The sequence below is a fragment of the Empidonax traillii genome, unplaced genomic scaffold, assembly GCF_003031625.1.
Source record: "Empidonax traillii isolate 1590-97213 ecotype Southwest subspecies unplaced genomic scaffold, ASM303162v1 scaffold261:size680923, whole genome shotgun sequence".
NCBI lineage: Eukaryota > Metazoa > Chordata > Aves > Passeriformes > Tyrannidae > Empidonax > Empidonax traillii.
In genome coordinates this window covers 530,001-553,014 of record NW_020955454.1, presented here as the reverse complement: position 1 = coordinate 553,014, position 23,014 = coordinate 530,001, and the positions used below count along the sequence as shown (strand labels likewise).

The 23,014-nt window shown below is 38.6% G+C and overlaps 1 long non-coding RNA gene across 1 annotated transcript; it reads left to right on the top strand.

The window, feature by feature from the left end:
• The first annotated feature begins 704 nt into the window (after positions 1-704).
• Positions 705-13,031, top strand: LOC114060141. The gene is made up of 3 exons (XR_003571828.1): positions 705-779; positions 9,637-9,926; positions 13,003-13,031. It is a non-coding gene; the product is annotated as an uncharacterized LOC114060141 (long non-coding RNA).
• The last annotated feature ends 9,983 nt before the right edge of the window (positions 13,032-23,014 follow it).

The following is a 23,014-nucleotide window of genomic DNA, read 5'->3' as shown; positions in this document are numbered from 1 at the left end:
ACTGTCTCTAATTTCTTAGATTTTTTTTCTTTTTTTTTTCTTCTTTCTTTCTCTTTTATTTAATAATTTACAAGTGAAACTTCTCTAAGAGCTACCTGTCAATTTGGTGTTCACAAATTGAAGGATGAGTGGCTGTTGTTTGTATCCCACACGAACACAGCTCTGGTTCAGCAGCAGTGATTGTCAGTAGGCTTCCATCAAGTCTGTGCTTTTACCCACATTCAATAGGCAGCCAAGATGCCAAAAAAACAGAACAAGCTGCATCTTCAAGAAATAAAAGCACACAGGGAGCACGGGTAACCAGCAGTACAAGATCCAAACCAGACAGATCAAATTAATTCTGTGAAGAGGACTGGATTATATAAACACATTACATATGCCAGATATTGATGTAGGACATTATTCTCTCTTATTCACAGGAGATTCTGCTAGTGTCAATAAGAGGTTTACAGAAAGATGTAAAGTGTCATCATCAAGTAGTAACTAATGTTTTAGTTAGCACCATTATTATTTCATATGCAGCATTACCTGATGGGAAAAACCCATTAACTTTAAAACCATAGTTGTGTGCTCTGTATTTCTCCTTGTTTGTTGTCCTTTCAACTTCCCTATCAACCTTTAACATCAATCAACAAATTCATCCTTTTCCAGGTGAATAATGATCCCATGATGACTGGCATATCTGTCTGGAGAACAAGGAGTGTAGCAGAGCTGATCCCGCAGCACCCCTGTGATGTAGGGCTCAGACCTTGGATATTCAGGGGAAACATCCAGAACAGGTACACTAAAATTTTAATACTATTCACCTAAATTTTCCTAGTTTGTTTTCCTTTTTTTTTTTTCTTTTATGTAATCCTATCACTTATGTCCCAGTACAGGAACTCAAGATGTCCACGCCTGCTGAGTACCGAGGCCCTCCCCGGCCTCGTGTGCAGCAGCTCTGCATGTCAGGTCTGTAGTTCAAAAAGATGATCCCTTTTCTCTGCGCAGCCAAAATTATGGACTTGCCATCTCAGTGAAGATAATAAGAACTGACTGGCCTAAATTGGACTTGTATTCTTAGTGCATTTTTGGCAACGTCATTCCTGTCCCTCAGAAACAACCCACATTCCGTTCCTTGTTACTCAACATCAGTGTCGGGATAGATGTGTCCCAAAAGCGGCAGCTTCCCAAACATCCACGCTGATGCGGTGATGAGCAGTGCTGATAACATCAGCTGCCTGGAAAATGTCTCTCCCCACAGCTCCCCTGCCCTGAGCCCACAGTAGGTGTCTGGATGCATCCCTGTTTCTTCTGGCAGATGGAAGCTTTCTGTTCATGCGGACCCTGCTCCTTTTGCATCTTGGCTGAAAGCATTCCTTGAAAATAAAACAAGCATGTCTTCCATTGCAACATGGCATCGCTGAGGTTCCTCCAGCACCTTTTCCCAGTGGCTTGCTGGAAGTCCTTGGTTGTACACAGCAGCCTTCTCTTGGCCTCCATAGCTGTCATAGCTCCTTCTAAACCCTTTCCAAGCAGCTCCTTCCGTGCCTCGGGTTTTTTTGTTGTCTATAAAGCTTTGTTTAGATTGTAAAACAGCCTTTGAACTCTCTGGCTGGTTACTAGAGGACTTGCAATGCAGGATGCATCCTGGCCAGTCCCACCATTCCTCCATGTGACATCCAGAGTGGCATTTCTACTATCATTTTACTATTATGAACTCTTCTCCCCCTCTTTCCCCCACCCCCCAAAAGTAGAAATAGTTATTTCATAAATATCCAAATGGGTTCTAGCTTTAAGGATGACACACATTTAATGTGGCTTATGGTATATTATTCTTGCTTAACTTTGAGCTTTTGATTTAGCATTCCAGTTTAGCAGTGGTATTCCACAGGGGATATTGTTGGTTTCCAAATCTTTTGTCAGAGTAATTGAGCATAACATCTTTGCAGGTTTGTGTTTCAAAAGATGCATTATCTTTTCTTGTCCATTTGTTCTTTCCAAGCTATTCAAAACTTTAGCTTTACGGATCCTTTGGAAGAATATGAGGTTTAGGGCTGATAATTTATGTTTCTGCTGAATTTGCAACTCTGCATGTGATGATTAATACACTTTTCTCCATAAATAAGAAGAGATGATATCTGTGAATTGGTAACAAAACAGAAGAATTTCATTAAATTCTGTATTTTGCAAGAGACTTCCATCCTTTTAAATCTTTATAAATTAAACATCATCCATGTCTGGCTGGCTGAAGAATGAATGTCAAATATAAGATATCTCCCTTAAATATTTTCTTGAAAGTAATCTATATGATTTACAACGTATTGCAATTAACATTGACCTTTTGTCTGCTTCAAAAGAATGTGAGAACAGTTTTTTGACATCAAAGAGATTTTCTAAATTTCCAAAAATATTCCTGATGAAAGTTGTTCTGACTGGGAAAAATATGTCACCTTCATTTAAAAGTTATGGCACACTTGATAGATGATCTGCCTCTTTGCTAACCTTAGTTCATGCACAGAAGTGGATTTAAAAAGACTCTTGCAAATAATCATCTTTTAGAAAATGCACATCCTCAGAAGTCAAAATTAAGAATCCTGTACTTCCTGTTTAAGATCAGCTGACAATTTACTCAAGCTCTGGAGGCTGCTATTCACTCTCCCACTTCTTTCCAACCACTTAATTGCCAGCCTACAGCTGCAGTTGAGATTGCAATAAATTTAGTCTTTTTTTTTGTCTAAAATAAAAAAAAATGAACGAAGTCCAGTTTTCACAAATATCTATATGAAAATTGATTTTACAATTTATATTAATATATTTTAGACCTATAGACAGTTTTATTTTAAATGAACAGTTATGAAAATGTTTGTGGAAAGCAAATAAATGGTCTGTGAATAGGATCAAATTTTTTACCATAGTAAGATGTAGAGTCCTGCTCCTCTCTATTTGCTTACTCTTTGCTCTTCCCTACTTTGATCCCCTTCTAAAGGTTAGGAAGGCTGCTCTGGCCACAGTGTCCTGCCAGTATGTGACAAGTTCAAGCACTGTCCCCCTGGGCACTTGGCTGGAGCAGCCTCTCTTTGTAGCAGCCCTGACTTTGATGGCAAAGTATTAACTGTTGGGTTGAGGGAGGGGAGGAGAGATCAGAGCAGGAGTTAGGCCAGCTGCCAGCCACAGTAAAATTACTCCTGTAACCACTCCAATATGTGTACCAGAATTTAGGGACTCCGATATATTCAGACAGAACAGTTTTACACAAAGGGTAGTTGAAATACAGTCTGGAACAAACTGCCGAAGTCAGCAGTAGAAGCAAATAGTGTAAATCAGCTCAAGGAGGAGTTTTTGAAGAAGACAGGGGGAAGAGCACAGAGCTACTAGCTAGAAGTTCAAGTTTCAGATGATGAAACACAGATTGATTTGTATTTCCTGAGGTTATGAGGGCAGGTCTTCATGGACCGTGTCATCCTCTTTGGGCTGTTAAAAGTTCATGTGTACTTTTGTGCTGTGTTCATTCAGTTTTAAGTGGTGCTTTTTCCCCCCACACATTCTCTTTAGGTACTGTCTTGCAGAGGGAAATGTGAACCACAGAAACTGTTTCCTCACATCTTAGAGGACTTCACCAAAGCCAGTGTAATCATTTAGTTACAGCGGTGCAAGCAAGTGCATTTTTCAGCTTATAGGCATATAAATGTGCCTGCTTTGTGTTGTTTCCTGGGAGGGGCCTCCTGACCATGCTGCAGTATTTATGACTAAACTACAATGGTAAGGAAATCTTGACTATTAAATCAAACATGGAAGTATTTTAGCTTTTCAGGGTACCACTAATCTCAGAGCTGTCACACTGGTGTGATGAACAAGAGATGCACGTTACAGGAGGGGCCAGAACAGAAACAAGGTGGGGGCAAACCCACTTTACTGCTCTTCAGTGATGAACCTCCATTTAGTCCTTGTGGCCACTGATGTGTTCTTCTGGAGAAGAGAAATCCTTCCCTAAAGGATCTCGTTTTGTTGGGGTTTTTTTTGTTTGTTTGGTTTTGGGTTTGTTTTTGTTTCGTTTTTTAATATCAGGCAGTTCATGAACATAATTGCACATGTAAGAGAGTCCCTTTTCCTCCTCCCACATTTGCAACCCAACTCTACTGCTCTCTGTTGGAAGTCCTGAGCTGACTCTCTTGAACCTCTAGGAGTCCTTCCTTGGCTGGATAAGAGCTTGCCTTGATTTTTCCCTAGACTTTTTTTTTTTTTTTTGATAGATAAACATCTTAGATTGCCATTGCTAATATTACATGAGAAAAACGGATTGTATTTTATTTCAGTCTGAAGTTTCAAAGTCATAGGCTCTCCTAGGTCACTTGTTCATGTAATGTTTTCAGTAGAATTTTTTTACTGTACAAGTTTTCCCTTCTTTTTTAATTATCTTTTATTACAGATCTGATAAGCAAAACACAAATGTCTTTTGTTTATTTTGATTCAAGTAAGAACCCAAAATACAGATTTTTTTTTTTTAACTGAGATTCCCTGTGCCTTGTTTTTCTTGCTTAAAGAGATGTTTATTTTCACTGAGATTTCTCTGAGTATTTCCAATATTTTCTGCCTCAGCATAACATTACAAAATGCTCTCTGTTCATTCATTACTATGCCTATTGGGGTGCTGAAAGAGCATAAAATACCTCATAATGATTCCCACTTTCTTCCTGCACTCACAACCCTGTTGGAAATCAGACATGCAGTTTCATAACAAAGAAAAATAATAAGAAAATGAGCTGAACTTTGTAAATGACCACAAATATTCGGTTCCTTTTTCACAGAAATTCATAACCTGTGCTGCACAGTCCCTGCTCTCTGCTTCACAGCCGTAGATGTGCTGGTATTGTGTTTAAAGCCCAACAGAGCAGTAGCAACAAGACAGAGGTGGCCTTACAGGAGCACAGCAGCCAGATGATTGGATCCCATTTCCCACAGGTTTCTAAGTCTGCAACTGAAAATGCCTTGTAACTCTATTAGGAAAGACCTACAGTGATCAATAGAAGCAACAAGGCCACACGAGTACGTCTCGAAGCACAATGAAAATTGCACATCCCACGGTGCTCAGGGGACTTAATATTTTTCAGTGATTTTCTCGCCCCATTCCTTGCCCTTGTTCACAGAGCAGTTCTTCTGTCTTGTGCACCTTTATTGTAAAATGCAACTGGGCTTGTTCATTACCATAGTTTACTCAGAAAATCAGTTCTGTACATTTCCTAAGGTTTTAGGTAATATAGATTATTTTATTATTAGAGAAAACGTTTATTACAGTTTTCTCTAGTTTCGTAAAGATTGGTTTATATTTTAAAGTGGCATGATGCAAATTCAAAGAGAGAATGCCTGCACTGCTGAGAGAAGAGGGCAGCAGCCCCTTCCCATCTCTCTTGCTTGAGACAAGAGGACCAAGGTCTGGAGCAAGGTTATGGTTTGTGGAGATGATTGGAGCTGGACCCATGGGCTCAGTGTAGTGAATGAGGACCACAACCTTCCCAGATGTTCTGAGCCTGAGATGAGATGGGACCGATTTAAGACCTGAACTAGTCTCATGGCAATTTTTCTCAACAGCTTTCAGAACTGTCTCACTTTAGTGACAACTAAGAGGCTGCCCGTTCTATTATATAATTATTTTTAGTTTGCTGTTATGCACCCACTACAATACATTGTTTAAAACTTTTTTTTTTTTTTTAATGTGAGAAAAACAAAATGCTTTTAGGTGTACGGGGAGTCTTTTATAGGCACAGTATTTAGCTCCAAGCACGTGAAAAAATGACTACTTGACTAGGTTAGCTTTGGGTGCCCTAAGGCTCTTTGAGATTAGTTTTAGATTCATATGCTATGGTCACTCATTGACCAACTGCTTCAACCCTTATACATATCCAGCACAGGATCATTTCCCTCAGGCATGGTTTTCTTTCAATCATATTTAGCAAAACTATTAAACACACTTGGGGCTTGCACTGAGGAGAGAAACAACTTCATATGTACACAATTCAAAACAATTTTCTTCTTCAGGAAGGTGAAAAAACTTGGTTAAGTCGCATTTTGTCGAGACTTAAGCTTGGTACGCCCTGAAAGGGCTCTGTATAACTTCCCCTGCAATTAAATTAATTCTGCATTATTCCTAGTGATTTTTGACAACAGTTTTGAAGCTGATGCAAAGATGCTTTATTTCTAAGCAAACAGAAAAATGAAATACTTCTTATTTTCACTTCCAAGAGTGTATGACAGTAGATACAGTAGTGGGATGGGAAGCAAATGCTACGGTGATTGCTTTTTATCTTTTTAATAGCCCTTACTTTAGCAGCCAAATTTTATTTTTCAACAATCCTCAATTCGTAAGGTTTTCAGCTTTGGTGTTTTTTTTAAAAACAGTTCTTAACACACACCCCCTTGCCCCCCATAGTTCAGAGCAGATGAGCATCCCCAATAGTGGACGAAGAGTCTATGCAGAGAAAGGGTGTGAAGCAGAGTGGTTGGGTCACTGAGCATTGCCAGGTTTCTGATCCCCCACGTAGCTCCCTTCATGTGCAGAGTCATATTGGCTCCAGTTCAGGGAAACTCAGTGCAGGAAGAGTAAGTGTTCACACACAAAGGCTGTATGTAGGACTTGTTACTGGACCCTAAATTTGGATTTGGGAAGCGTTCCCAGATGGCCTATCAAGTGAGTATTTTTGGTTCTTAACTTGGAAAGATTCACATTAAATTCAATGAGTTCTCTTTATTACACATAAGTTTACAGGAAATGCTCTTCACTTAAACAGTGCAGCTTTGAACAGAGTAGAAATGCATGTGAGAGGGAGGTGTAAGGTTTTTTTGTGTGCTGTCTGTGGGTGTATTTCCCTGTGCACAGAGTTATTGTTTGTGGGAGAACAGTGGGGAATTCTTGGTTATCTACTTCGGGTGGGTGTCTATGAAAGAATGATCTCCCAGATTATCCCAGAAGTAAACAATGCTCTCCCTTCAAGATCTATCTTAATTCAAATCCTGTGTCTGACAGATTTCACTTAGGAGTCCTCACTCACCACTGCACTTTGACTGCTCAAACCAGAAATCTCTGGTGGCACTCCCTCTGTTTAGCCTGTCTGGCTTGTACCTGAACTCTCCTGGATCTTTTACTCATGAAGGCATGTGCACATATTCACTTCTGCTGCTGTCTCCTTTCTTTGTATGGGGATCACCTGAGCTGCTTAAGTGGGCTTAAAAATTTTAATTTCTTTTCCAATAGCAGTGGAATTCCTTAGATTTATATTAAAAATCTATCTTATATCTCTGTAAGATCTTCTATAGTCAGATTTAGAAGTTTTTCAGGTGTCTGTCTTAGCATCAATCACATCCATATTAAAATTTTTTGTAATCATACACCTTTGATTACTGCAGGTATTTTTGGTCTTGTGCACTGAGTTGTAAACAAGAGTAAGGCAGAATTCCTTCTTTGAGGTGGGACCAAAATTAGAAGATATCTGGGCGGTTATTTGGTTCCTCTTTTTTTCCCTTTTCACAACTGTCTTGATGTTCAACACATGGCCGAAATTCAGAATGAAAGGTAAATTGTAGACCTAATTTTTGCTAGGTCATGTGCAAAATGCTCCTAACCTTTGATACTCCACTAAGTTGACTGGAATTTTCGTTTTCTCTTTTCTGTCTCTGACAACTTTGAATGGAGGAGTCATGTTAGAGAAGCTCTTGAAATGGCCTTTGTTGTGTACAACTCCAAGAGTAATGCTGGGTTTTAAATCTCCTATTTTAAATCTCCTATATTTAAATCTTCCATCTTATTTAATTAGCACTAGATTTTAAGACAACAGATGGCCTTTTTTTAACTTCTTACCTTGCATCATGTAATGGTGTTCTGGACCACACAGACAATGAACTAAATTTTGGGGAGTGTAATTACTTTTTGGATATTTCCCTTTCTCACTGTGTCAAGGCTTGTTGAGCAGTTGCTTAAGATCACAGTCTGTGTGTTAATATAGCTAAATACAGTGCAGTTCAAGGCATCTATTTTTAGTCTTCTATTATTCCTCTTTTCAATTGTGCATCTTGTCATCTTCAGTTATTAGAAATTCTAAATTTCAGCATTGAAAGTGCTAAACTACCTTTTCTACTAGTTATTCATTAATGTTTTGTGATTTAATATTTCATTGTATGTAGAAGTCATGAGACATTATAGTGTGAAAAGTACTGTATAAGTTTTATTATATTCTTTACAGCACTTAAATCTTGATGATTTTCCAGCAGTGAAAATTAGAGATATTTTTCTTACAGGTAAAATAATTAGTGGTTTAGGTGAAAGTGTGTTTGGTTATGCAGAATATCAGACTTTTTGAATCATATTTTCAGTTTCTTGCAGTTAGAAAAACAGAATATCATCCTTTTAACTATAAATTAGTACATTTGGTCTTATTTTCTGGAATTTCCATAGTACATGTGATAGGCTATAGCAAGCATATTATCTCTGAAAAGCCTTCATATCTTCTGAAAATATTAAATGTTTTAGAGGCTTTGAGGAGAAAACTCCAAGTGAAGGTAATGCCCTAAATGCTTCTTACCTGTGTTCCTGAAATAAGTAACTTAAAACATCTTCAGGTTTGAATTTTTAAAGTGACAAAGCTTAGTTCTGCTTAGAGATGTGATCACCCTGTGACAGCACCTTTGCCTTCACACCGCTGCACTGAATTCATGTCTTCCAAAGGCAGATCCTGATATCCTTAATTTTTTTTTTTTTTTTTTCAGGTACAATATCACTAGATTTAAATTACTGAAGGAAACTTCCTGATGATCCTTTGTGCTTTCAGTTTGTAAACTGGCAACACTTCTACCCTGTACAATTAAGAAAAGGGGTTTTTTTTGGTGTAGATCCCTACTCTCATATATGAATAGGTTTCTAGTCTCCCTCAGCACCACCTGTAGCCAAGAGAAAAAGGAGCTCCTATGGGAAATAACTGGGAGCACCTACATTCAGATCCTGTTCTGAATCCCCTGGAAGAGGATCTTTCTTTCCAGTCACTCTGGTTTAGAAACCAGCTGAACCAGCGAGGTGCACAACGCTGAGCTCCATGGAGGCTTTGTCCATGTGTCGTGATAGTTGGCTTCAAAATTGTTGTTTAGTGAACTTTTCTCAGAACAAAAATATTGACCCAAATCTTATTTAAAGCTTAACACAGAGATACTTTATGAATGTCTGGGTTGAATAGAGTTCAGGCAGAATTTTTTGCTTTGTGTTTGTGTGAAACAGGAATCTGAATTCAGTCACGTCTACAGTTTGGGCTTCTAGAAATTAGCATGAGGAATAATCCCACATTGTGGGGTGGATTTTTAATGTTCCCTGCAATTAAAATAGTTCTGCATTACATTCAAGCAAAAACTATGCTTTGGCAGGGTGGTGAAACATTAGAGAATTCTCCTCAAATTAGTTACAGAAATTGAGTGACAGGACAAATTAAGAAGAGGCAGGAGGGAGTGAAATATTTTATTTTTAAAATACTCCATAAAGACAAACATGCAGTAAATTAGCAAGTGTGCTTTCTCAATTATTCATGGAAACATGTTTAGAAAAAAACCCAAAAACATGGGGTTGGGGGTTTTTTTTATTATTTGGCAGAATTTTCCAGTGTTTTGTCAGTTTTCCTACAGGCTGCTGTGCCTGGAGCTCCTGGGGACGGTCACCAGAAGGCTTTGAGGAAGCCTTCAGAAAAGAAGTAGCAGACATGGAGAAGTGCAGCCAGAATGACTGTGCAAGGCAGCAAGCTCAGAGCTGCGCATCCCTTTTGTAAACCTTTCCACCCCAAAGGCATCATTTTGAGCAGTTACACGTATGAAGTGAGAAAATTACAGAGATCCGTGGATCTACCTGCATCCTGTCCTGGATACTTCAAAAGCTGCAGTTAAAAGTATAAACCAAACTTCCTCTGCACTTACAGCAGGTGGTATTAATTTATGTCATTTAGATTAATAGCAGTTGTTGTTCAACAATAGCTGTTGATAAAGTAGTGTCGGTGTAACAATATGCAAAAAACTGCATCTAAACTTGGAGGGGGAGCAGGGAGGGCAGCCAAATGCTCCACCCTGAAATATATATATATAAAAAAATAAAAATTTCTCTGTCCACAGAAATGATAACTTCAGTATGTTTATTGGTTGTGGTGAAAAACAACCACTTGCAAATTCAGTGAGACAAGGAACACCAGATTGGATCTGTATATTTTTTTTTAAATGTTGCTTCCAACTACAATGTAAGTGTTAGAAAGGAGGGGAAGCTTTTTTTTTGTTTTGGAAATATATTGGGTTTTATTGCAACAAATGGTCCTGGCTCAAAGACATCCCTAGTTTAACCTGATAATCTGTGAGAAGTAGAAGGGCATGTGCTGGCAGAAGAGAGCAGAGCTGTGAAAGGGATCTGTCCTTAGGACCTGTCTATCTTTCTGTTCATAATAAAAGCAAGAGGGAAAAAAAAGCTGCAGTGTTATCAGTACACTTCTGCAAGTGAATTAGCTAGCACAGATTTGATAAAGCTTATAAACCCTCTAGAGCAATCGTGACAGTTTGCTGGCTTGGGCTTTGTCTGCTGCCAGTTACTCCTTGCTAGTGGCACTCTTTATTTATGCTTCAGTACCACGTTATCCTCTGGGCTTCAAACAGAAGGGACCTGTCTGTAAGTGTTTTGGTTGTGGTGTTAAAAAATAAGAGTGCAGCAAAACACATGCAACAGTGCCCAAGCTCCGTTTCAGCCTGTTTCCCTTCTCGTGGTGTTGCTTCCCCGCGACTGTTCGGTGCACGCAGAGCGTGGCTGAGGTGGTGTAATGTCTGCCTTCCACTAGAGAGTGTCACAGAGTTACTTCAATGAATGAAGAAAGCCAAATGGATGCATTATGTGCTTTGTTGTGGGTAAAATGCAAAAGTGGTGTGACCTCAGGAGCAGGACATAGGTGTGCCTGCCTCCATGTTTTCCATTTTCTAACCACTGCCATTTATTCTTCAATCTGCAGCTAAAAGTGTACATAGTGCAGGAGGGAACCACGTTTTCATACACACCAGGTTTTTTTGCCCTTTTGACAATGTGTCCATCTTAGCCTTATTTTAAATATATAATCTGGTACTTTTTGCTCTCTTTTGTACTCAAATTAAATTTATACTTCAAAAATGTTAGCATAATTCTGGAGTCGATGGTTGCAGGCATATTCCTGGCATAAGGCATCGGCAAGCAGAGTTTAGACTTTGGATCAGCCTATGTAAAATTCTACACATGGGAATCTTGGAAAAAAAAGTTGCAGTCCATTAGCAAATTCTCATATCTGGACTGAAGATGTATATGCATAAGTAGAGAAATTGAAAAATGATGTTAAGTAGTCAGAAAGTCTCCAAAGGGAGATCTGGACAAGAAGCTACAGTAATAGCGGTAGATGGCTGTTATTATAAAAAGAAAAACTTAAAAGTGAGGGCAATACTAACACTCCAAATGCATAATTTCTTGAGCCTCTGGAATTTTGTATGGAAATGAAAACACCGAAAGTATTGCTTTTCAGGTGTGTCACGTCATTGAACAACACCTATTCCTGTTTCTAAATAAAGGATTATTTATGAAGATACTTCATTTGGAAGAATAAATTAAAAATGCAAATACTGTGCTGACCACTGCAGTGCTTAAAATGGGCTTTAATCCTCAAGGTCAATTTAGGTGAACTTCCCTGTCCCTGAATTCTGGCAAACTCTGCAATTCATGTGTTTTCTGTTGTAGAGGACTGATGCCTCCTTTATTCCACGTTTGTCATGGATGGCCAACATCTTTGTTGAGTGTGCACTGTTTTTCTTCTGCTTTAGAGAATGTGATACCTCAGGTGACACCAGCTGAGAGTCCTTTGATCCCATCCTGTCCCCACATTTGGGGACATACAGACACCTCAGCAGACACTTTTATTCCCAGATGACTTCCAGCATATAAGAAGAATTTTCAAGGCTCTGGAAAACTCAAAACCAGAAGAAGCAGGGCCAGTTGAGCTCAAAAGCTTCACTTCACCTTTTCCTTGAGAAAACACGTTAAAGGGATGAATTAGAGGCCTGAGCATCTCTTGGTGACAAATCACAGCTGAAGGGGAGTCAAAGACCTGAGTTCAGAATGATAAAAAGGGATTTCTCTTGAGCTTAAGACAAAGCAAATAGTGCAGTGTGAGTAATTATGTCGGGTGTTACTACAGTGAGGGGAGCTGTAGACTCGACTTGTCAGTGAGAAACTGCAAGGTCCTGTGATACATCTTTGTAAGGTTACATCTACTTATTTGTGACAGTCTCAGTCTTTGTTCTTAAAAACTTCCAGTTTGCTTTAGCTATTTAAATACCCCTGCAGTTGGCTCACCTCTGTATTTCCCCCTTTCCCTGGTGGAAAGGTGAAGTACAAGTGTTACACTGAGCTTGAGCTGCTACTGCATTGGAAACTAGCACAAACTGTTTGATCCTTTGAGTGTGTAAAATGGATTTGGGGAGGTATTTTGAAATTTTTGCTATTAGTTCTGTTTGGAGCATACGCATGTGGAAGCAAGGGAGGGATTTTCCCATCGTCGCCTGGCATTCATCACTAAATAAAGGGAAATGTACAGCTGAGGATAACTAAAAACATTTGAAAGAATCTACTCACCCCCAGCAAGCAGGTTTTAGGTACAGAGGTGTGGATAATAATAAATAACAAAAAGAATCCCTGTGTTACTGACCTGAGCACTTCCAGTGGCAGCAGGATGCAACTCTTCAGTCCAGTGTTTGCTCCTCTATCCATCCCATCTCCTAGGGTACCTCCTAGTGAAGACTAAGAAAATGGCTGATGGTTGTATGTTGGTTTTTTTGTTTTGTTTGTTTGTTTGTTTTGTGGTGGGTTTTGGGTTTTTTGTTTGTTTGTTTTTGGTTTTGTTTTGTTGTTTTGTTTTCCCAAAAAAAGAAATAGAGAAAGTCTACAGGTGAGCTTTTAAAAAAAAAAAAAAAAAAGTTTATGAAACTTTTTTCTCTGTTTTCTAGAACATAATGGGGCAGCTGCACAACCACAGGAAAAGAGAGAAGGTTCCTGTGGCTCTGCCAGTGGCTCAGCAGGAATATGTGAGTAAATATCTCTTCAACTAAGTTTACCTTTTATATTTAGAATTGAAACACATCTTTTATGAACTACATAAGAATGTTTAATTAATGTCTGAGAGCTCTGAGACCCTCCATAAGGAGGTTGGGGTTTTTTTAATGAAAGCAAAGATGTATTTATTAATAACCAGGTGTGTATTTTTCACTTTGTCTTCTCATAAATAGTATCCTAAAGAGAAAAAAAAAAAAAAAAGAGGGTAGAACTATTTTTAGTAGCTTTTGGATAAGAGTTTATACTGAACTGAAGGAACTTTGAAAGATAGCTTATTCAGCCATACTATGTGCACTTTTATTGCAAGAGGGATTTCTAACAGTCAACAGAAGTTCCTTCTTGAGGACCTGGAGAGAGTGTGATCTAACTCTTTCAAGTTAATCATGAGCCACAGAGCAAGCACTGAGTAACCTGATAGCCAAAACTGAAAGGTCACAGCCTGTCTAGAGAGAGAGGTTATAGTGTTTCCCTCTTAAAAGAGACATGACAATTCATTTTGATCCCTGTCATAGAGTTACAGAGGACTTAAGGCGAGAGCATGTTCAGCTGGAGCTCAGCAAAAGGGTCTGGGTGTCTCAGCACACACCCCTGGTGTCATTGCCACTTCTGTGCCCCTCACAGCAGAAAGCTAATGCAGTTTCAGGCCGTGTCACAGCTCTGTATTCATCCCTTTTCTTCAGCTGCAACTCACTGGATCCTTGATGGTTTTACTTCTGTGTGCACCACAGTGGGTTTGAGGGCCCCTCTATGAGGAGAAGGCTGCAGATATGTCCTTATTCTCCTCTAGAGTTCTCACTGAATCCCAGGATACCTTGGGCTTTGCAGTGAAACGTGTACATGTGTGTATTTGTCATGTTCATAACTGATGGGGCAGCAGAAAACAGAGCATGGAAATATTAATATATAAAATCTATTAGAAATTGATCCTACTAGCAGAATCTGTAAGTTAGCAGGAGTATGTGTGTGTCAGGATGAGATGATAATCCATAAAAAGTAGAGTTTTGTTTCAATATGAGAAAACTGTAAAGGTTTAAAGCCTGGGTGTTGGTTTACCTGTTCATTTTTTTTTCCCTTTTCCCAAAATATCTCTTTACACCACGTATATCCTCCAGCCTTTAGAGCTACTAGTTTAAACAGGAATAGATATGTAGAAGCATATTCATGCTGTACACTCTAGGGCAGCTGAGCACTGAATTTACCTCCAAGTGTTTTAAATGTCAAATAAGATTAACCATCCACTAATCTTTCGAACAATTCACTGAAAGTTCTGCTCCCTGGCAATGGTTTTGCATAATAGACAAGGTAACCCCTTTGCTGCCTGAGAGTTGTTCAGCAGATGGGCAGCAAAAACAAACCAGTGTTGGATGATGGGACCATTTTACATGCCATGTGCTGTTGCACATAATGTTTTCCTGAATGAACAGCAAACACTGCCCAAAGAATCTCACAGAAGAATCACTAAGTGGTTTACAGAAGTTAATGGCCAGGCACTAATGTACCTACTCTTGTATTTAGATGGAGGAAATACTGATATGTGTGTCTAAAGACCCCAAATGTGTCTAGATTTTTTTTTTTTCAAAAATAAAGGTAAGAACAACCTATGGTAACTGAAAGTTTGTTCCACAATTTAAAAAAAAAAACAAGAAGGGAAGGAGGGATATTCCTGTTTCCACATATAACAAGACTACTTTAAATGTAGCTCTACTTGGTTCTGAGAAAACCTGGTTCCTCAGCCTCAGGAGCTGAGTTGTAATTCCAGATCTATAGCAATAGCCAATAAGAGAAAGAAATAAACATCACACAGTTATTCAGATAATTGTAGAAGAATACACTGGATTTTGGGGAAGAGACACTCTTTTTGAATAAGCTTTGAAACCTTGTCAGAGAACTCAGGTCAATTAGATTTTCCTGAGACAAAAAGGAAGACTATATTTATTCAGTTGTCTCAGGGCCCTGGGAGAAATTTGAATTGGAACCTAAAATAAAAATGCCATCTGGGAATATCTTGCAAAAGACATCTTGATATAAAAAATGGTATTTTTGCCACTGGCCTAAGAATGGTCTTATCCCATGTGACCTTGGGATCTAATGAAATTCCTGGGAAAACAGTTATTATTACTCCCTACTTAAAATATAAGCAGGTGCCAGTAGTATTTTCTTAACATGGTCTTTTATTTCAGCCCTTTACAATAGGTATATTTTGGAGAAGCCTAAAAGCTTGAATTCAGACAGAAAAATATTATCAAAATATTGAACAGGACACTTGGATACTTAAAAAAATTGCAGGAGGGGGAACCACATCAAAAAGCGGAGTGGCACAAAGGGCAACAGGGATCTGGACTGTTTAGGGCAAGGGAAGGGCAGGATCCCTCAGCGGGGTGGGGTGTCCCTGAGGTCCCTGTGCCATGGGAAAGGGAACTTTGTGTCCAGACCTGGGCCCTCAGACACCTCTGCTCTGGCCCAGGCAGTACCTTGTTATTCAGCCAAATATTCCAACTCGAGCAGGGAGAGATTTCCCACCCTGCATCCAAACAAAATGAAGTCAGCTTTGACTCTGCAAAATGTCGATGAATTCTTCAGAGTAAATCAGCCCTGTCAGTCTGATGTGGAACTGTCACCTACTTGTGACATAATATAATATGAAATGATATTGAACAACATGCGTTTGGCACTAAATTGTTAGCGGGTTTTAGCTTTGACAGCAGCAAGTTTATTGCTTTAATCCCAAGGTCTTTTAACCCTCTTTGACATAAATTGAGGTTGGCTTTTGTGAGAAAACTCCACTCTCTCTTCCTTTACCTAAAACTGCTTTTAACAATTTATGCTCATACATCAGACACTCATTTTGAGTGACAAAAAGAAAAAAGATCTATTAGAATAGAAGGAAAAAAGGGTCAATTTAGGTTAAGCAGTGTATGTCTCTTTTGGTAGGCATGTCACAGCTTTCTTCAGGTGAATGTGAATTTTAAGTTGTAATAATGTATTGCTGTAGCAAAATAAAACAAATCTGTGACAAGAAGAGAGAATAAGTATTGCAGGAGAAAGGCTGATAACCTGCACAAGACTATCCTTTCTTTTTTTAATGCAATTTAATTCATACCTAAGATGGTTCCGTTTTGAAACTTTTCTTATAAGATCAAAGGATTTTCTTCTTTATGCCACCACTGTAGAGAGACTAGTTTAGTGAGGATTACACGTGGAAATACAGATGTGTGGAACAGATACTACGTACACACAGCGTTGCTGAATAGTATGGCTGGCTGACAGCACATAATTTAATATTTCTCCTTTTTGAGACACCTTGTTTAGTTTGATAAGTAAGTACACATTGTCATCAGTGCTCTGATAATCCCGTCACAGAAATGCATCATATATGAACTCTAACATCAATAACACAGGACACTTTTATCACCCTTGTTTTTCTACTCTCAATTACTGTATGAGGCTCATAGTGTTGCTTTGAAATCATTTCTTTATTACATTTAAAGCTCAGCTGAATCTGCCCTTGAACTGTTTAATAATGGAGAATGAACATATTCTCAGCATATTTGTAAATTATTTTTTTAGTGTTTTCTTTGTTCTCACAGAGAGAGAAGTATATTACTGATCTACCATCATTTTTACAGGAAAGTAAGGAAAGTATTAGACAAAAGGAAACCTGTGTTTCTCTCCAGGTGTGAGCATTTTGAAAGTTTTTATCCAATTTTTTCTACTTTATAATTTTTCTACTATTATTATCTCTAACTTCCTCATAGCAATTTTGCTCCTGGCTAATGTTTGGGCAAATACATAAACAAGTTGTTCTCTAAGAATCAGAAATTAGACTCTCTGTGATCTCCTACAGATTTGTGTCTTGTTTCTCTTGCACCCTTCCCCACGTCAATAACCTTATTTCCTCCTTGACTTTTGGTGTCTCCTCCACTCCAATACCTTCAATTCCCTCTTCATATACCCACTTTTCTCCACATCTTCCAACTCTTCCACCATAACATCCTCAGGTACCTAGAGCTGACTGCAATGTTCCACTCCTCCACTCCTGTTCCTCACAGACTAAATCCAAAATTATTAAATGCAAACGATAAATGAACTTTATGGCATTTTTATGTTGGAAACTCCATCCCACAAATCAGGAAAATACCTAAATAGGAAAATATTTCCAGACCTTCTATGACAAATAGTGTTACTTTGCTTCCTAGTTATGCTATACGGAAATTATAATTTTGTTTTTTTAAGATCATGATTTATCACATTCTGTATCCTGGAGATATGTTGATTGCTATGTTATATGCTAAGTATATCTTGCTATACATTTAAAGCCAAGGTAATACTAATTTTGATGGTTGTCCACATTTTTCCAGTCTTGGCAACTGATTTCTTTTTCCTTCATTCTTCTCCTAACATGTCCTTTGGTTTGAAAGCAGGATGTGCCAAGCTGCTGATGCCAATCCTGACTTCTCAAACGCCAAGGGCAGTAATTTCTTGATCAGGATTTGGCCCTGCAGATTGACCACACCTGCTGGAGCAGAACACAAGGCCTCCACCAGGTGTTTCTCGTTGATAGGTCCTGCTCCACCACAGTTCTCCTCACAGAGAGCAGGAGAGATGAGATCCTACGGCATTGCTCTTCTTTAAGCGTTTGATACTGGCAGCCCTCGCAGTTTCCCTCCTCCCATTACAGTTGTAAGTATAAATTCCACAACATTTCCAAATCCTGACAGAATGAAACTTGGGGAATTGGGAAAATGGGGTAAGTGTATGAATTGTGATCTCGTCCATGCAATAAAAAGCACTATCAGTGGGCATTCAGCAGCTGAACTACCCTCATGTTGTTTGTATTTTTATGGACACTGTTATAACTATAGTCAAGTATGATTTAACTTTAAAAGGGATGCTGTAGCATTGTTCAAGTCCAGAGCTGCCATAATCTTTTGTGGTAAATCTTTTGGATTTTATGTAGCTTTTAAAAAGGAAGATAACATGAAGAATTAGTTATAGAACACACAGAGGCTCTGTTTACAACGACTTGCCAATCCTGTTTATTTGGGTTTGCATACATGCAAACTTCTCTGAGCATGGTGGTTTTGTGCATTGTATTCTTCTACATTGCATCAAACAGGCATCCCTGTTAAAATGCAGAGATCATCTTGGAACCTAATTCCTACAAATACCAAGCGTATACAGTTCTGAGGTTTCTGTTGCTTATGCATTTCAGTGGCACAATTTCATTCTAACTATTATGGATGTACAAGATACGTTTGCTTTTAAAAACTGATTCAGAATAATTAAGGTTACTTTTGGTTTTAAACATTAAATGTATTCAAAATCAATATCTTATTTTGATTCTAGATGCTCCTGTGGTGCAGAACAGGAGATGGAGGCTGTTTTGGCCATTGTCACTAATTCTGTATGAGGCCTTGGCTGACTTGCTTAGATTTTCTCAATCTTTTTGCTTATCTGTAATTTCCTCTCTTTTGTTTGGTTTATTTCATTAGTGTTTGTAAACTGGTTTTGGATACTTACACAGAAAGTGCTGAATAAGTATTATCTGCTATTTGTTGTTAGGTCTGAAAGTGGACATTTGCTGCCACTGTCATAGTGGTAACACATTTAACGATTTTCAGGTTTTATAAATAAATAATCCATGTTGATGGATATTTGGGGATAGCTATGCAATTAAATAATGTAGCTCAGCACAAATAGGGTCTTGTGGCTAAAATGTTTAACAGGAACCTCAGAAGTTTTATTATGCAGCACAGGACAGTGAAATTGCAAGTATAAAACATATCCTGACTCCCCATTTCTCAGCATTCCTGTCTTAGAAAAAAGCTCTAAGCAAGAGTAAAAGATTCTTCATTCCTTCAAGGCATTCCCTGAGGGCTTGCCTGCCCTAAATAATTATACAGCCTTAAAACAGTTGTCAGCCACTGCAGTCAGGACTGCTCCCTCTCCCGATTTTATTGAGAATCCTGCGATAGCTGCTGCCTGTCTCAGAGCCTTTCCTTTGGAGTCGTGACCCTCTGAGAGGGTCTGAGCCCATCTTGTTAAATGGAGGGAAGTTTCAGGCTCCTTGTTGTTAACAAAAGCTTGAAAATGTAGAATGGAAAGAATCAAGGTTCCACGGGGTGACACCTTCCTGCCTCCTCTTATTACGTTTGGAAATGCTGAGGTTTTCAAACCATATTTACTAATTCCTGATAGTTTAAGGGCTGTTGACCACTTGGGATGAGATTGTTGTCTGTTGCTGAGTGTCTGGACACAATACTAGTACTTAAAAAGGGTTCACAAGAACCCTTTTTCACCTTTCTTGCACCTTTCCTGTTGCTGGTACAGCCACAGAAGCAGCTGCCCTTCAGTGCCCCCCATCCTGTGTGTCCTTGTGTGCAGTGAGAATGGGGGGCTGGCACTCAAATCCAGATGGTCCTGGTCTTGAAGGAGCTCCTGTTCCTTTATTCATTGTTGTCTGTACTGTTACAAATATGACCTAAGCTTGTACAGGGACTGTTTAAACCTGTAGTAGCCAATATAACTTCCCTTTATGCCATGAGTATAACTAGGACTGCCTAATTTGGAGATACAACTGATAAAGACTTTCAGGACTAGATGCTGAATTATTCTAATTAAAGCATGTTTGTGGTTTAATTTTCCAGGTTAGAAGAACCTCAAAAGGGGGAAAAGTTCTCCCCAAAAAATTGCTGTTGCCCTTTGGTAATCCTTAGGTCATCCCTGGGTTTGGTTTCCTTCTTTTCCAACCCCTTCACCACAATTGCCTGGCTCAGGAAGAGAAAAACAAAAAGGCCAGTGAAACAAAGAACTAAATTTTTCAGCTGTTTTCTCTTACCGATCAGCCTTTTGCTTATGTATCTTTGACTCTGAGGTTAGAGAGAGAATGCATGTCTGAAATGTAGGTTAAACCTATCCATCTCTTTGTATTTCCTACTCCTTCCTTAGCTGCTTATCTGAGCTGGAAAACTGTTTCACTCCTACTGATAGGATGGCTATGGAGCGCTGCTTCAGTTTTTTGGTTTTAGGGAATTATTTTACCTGATGTTTATCCTGGAATTTTATTCCATTTGCTATTTAGGCTGGAAGCTAAAGCTTGTTTCCCTAGGCAGGTTCAGGTAGGTAGGCAGCAGAAGTTGGTTTTAGTTTATACAAATTAATAAATTATATTTCTAAGCTGAGGATCTGGGGGGGGTGGAGGAGAAGGTGGAGGAAGGGCAGTGATGGTTGCTTTTATTCCTAATTAAGGAATTTACTTTAAAGAAAAGTTTTGGGTTGAAAAATTAATTGATCTAGTGTGTTACTTCCAAGATAAAAATGAAAAATATTTATTAGGCCACTGCTCCCCCTTTCTTTGGTTGTACTGTCATGGATAGGCCAGACTCCAAATGGACCACATTCTTAGGGCTTGGAGCTCTTCCCATTATTGGGGGAATTTATTTAGTGCATGAGTGATTTGGTTGCATCTCATTTTTCTTTTGTTTATTAAAACAAAACAAAACAAAACAAAACAAAAAAAAAAAAAAAAAAAAAAAAAAAAAAAAAAAAAAAAAAAAAAAAAAAAAAAAAAAAAAAAAAAAAAAAAAAAAAAAAAAAAAAAAAAAAAAAAAAAAAAAAAAAAAAAAAAAAAAAAAAAAAAAAAAAAAAAAAAAAAAAGAGGAAGTGCTCTTAGGAATGCCCTGTGTTTTATCAAGAGGATCTCAGTCATTAGCACAATATCACAATCAACAAACAACATCAGAGCTGAAAAACAGCAAAAAGGCAGGATGAAAAAAGGTGACAAGAGAGTAGGAGACAGAAGTATTAAAAAGTATTGTAGATAAAGAACTGTTGACTACTACTCTTGTAAATATTTCAAAATATAGATCCAGTGTTTTATGGGTCACTAAAACTACTGTAAATACACCGGCTGAATCCCAAATACATCATTCTCAATCCCCAGTGAAGACAAAACAATGCAGCTGTAATATACCCTTCGTCATCCCTTGCAGACTTGGATTTAGCTGCAGAGCGAGATGAGTGCAGCCAGAATATTCAAACAGAGGAAAGAAAAAGAAATCTGAGCCTGTCCTACTGTCCAGTTTTCCATGTAGTATAAAGTATAGTAAAGCAGTAGAGCCCTGGGAGCTTGAATGTCTCTTTATTTGTTCCTGGTTCAGCTGTAAAAGCTGATCACATTTCCCTGAGGGTCTTGGACACTAATTTCATGCCTTATTCTACCTGCAAATTCATAAGAAATTATTCCTAGGGTTCGTACTAAATCTCTTTTAAAAGACTTTTCGTATTCATCCATAGAGGGCAGGCTGTCAAACACTGATGCATCCCATCCCTTAGAAGGTTCAGTGAATGATTTGTGTAATGGTGCACAGACAAAAGGCAGGTCTGGTGTCCCTTCTCTGGAAAGGAAAGAACTCCTGGAATGTTATGTTCAGGACTAAGATTGTGCTATAGATTTGTGTCCCTGCATCATAAACTAATTTTTTTTTTCATTTTTAATCAGACTCTGCCTTCCATAATCTCTTTATGATTTTGTCTTTGAGTGTAAGCATTTGCCTCAGTTCAGGCTCTTATACACACTGGGCTGTGGTTGCCAACCTGAGCAATGTGTGGTCCTGGGAGTCCTGTAAGTAAATAAAGGCCTTAGTAGCACCAAAAAGAACAAGGTTCAAAAAAAGCTTAGGAAGATCAAAATGACCCCCAGTGTTCTGGTGTTGGAAATTCCTAGATGGCCATTAAGAGACAGAGATTTTTGTGCTGCCCTGGGCCCTTCAGCCTCGGGGTCTGTGCACCTTTCTCCCACTCTCAAAATCACTCTCTAGTATCTTTTCTCAGCTCCTACTGTGTGAATGAAGATGTTGGTTCATAAAAGACTGACCAAATGAAGCAAACAAAGCCTGAGAAAGTAACAATTTCTTTCCTGGATCTCCCTTTTTTCCTTATCCCCACTCCAAAAAGCCCAGTCTATAACCAGTGTTGGCAACTAACAACTTTTGTCTCCCTGAGAAGTTTAAATGTTGCTAGTACATCTGCTTTAGAGTCGAGTCCATCTTCAGACGTGATTGGCTCCAAATCCCTGAGATTTGGACATTTTGTCTTAAGTCTCAGCAGGAGAAATACAGTTCATACTTACCTCTGCTGATTTTCTGCACTTCCTGACTAAGCATGGAATTTTCTATAGTTTCAGCCTTCAAGTCCAAGGCAGTGGCTCTGCCATCAGTCAGTTCCTATAGGGGAATGGAGGGGGAGGAGGCGAGTATGGGCTGGGGAGGAGGGTAAGCAGAGAGGCTGTTGTCTTCTGTTTTCCTGCAGGGTTTGTCTAACAGCTAACTGGATTAATGAAACACCTGGCATAGATGCAATTAACTATTTTGCTGTTGAGGCTGAAAACTACATAATGAAGAAGCTTTTTTTTTTTTTTTTTAAATCAACCACTAATACCAGAACAAAATCCCACAACTCTTTGACACAGTTCTGTCAAAAAAAAATCCCAATGCCCAAATATGATTCTGTTTGATATCAAGTCAACTCCATTTATATTGGTGTATTCAGTAGTGCTCTTTACAGAGTTATTAGTGCCTTTGCAATACAAGGGTTGGGTGTAATAAATACTAAGGAGTTTCACTGTAGCCAATGGACACTTTCAGTGGGTATAGACCCAGAGAGTTAATTTGGCTGGTGATTAACACCATTGGTGCTGTTCCCACCTTCATCCTGTTGTATAAACACTAAGTGGATTGCTGACTATATTGCTGCTGATAGCTCCTTAATTTTGATTTGAAAACTAATTCCAGAATATCAACAATCTTATGGCAAGAAATATTTGAGCACAGTTGATTAATATTTTGTGGATTTTTCTTCAGTTTTTTTGAAGGTAAACTTACATGTGAAGTATTCATGTGTACAAAA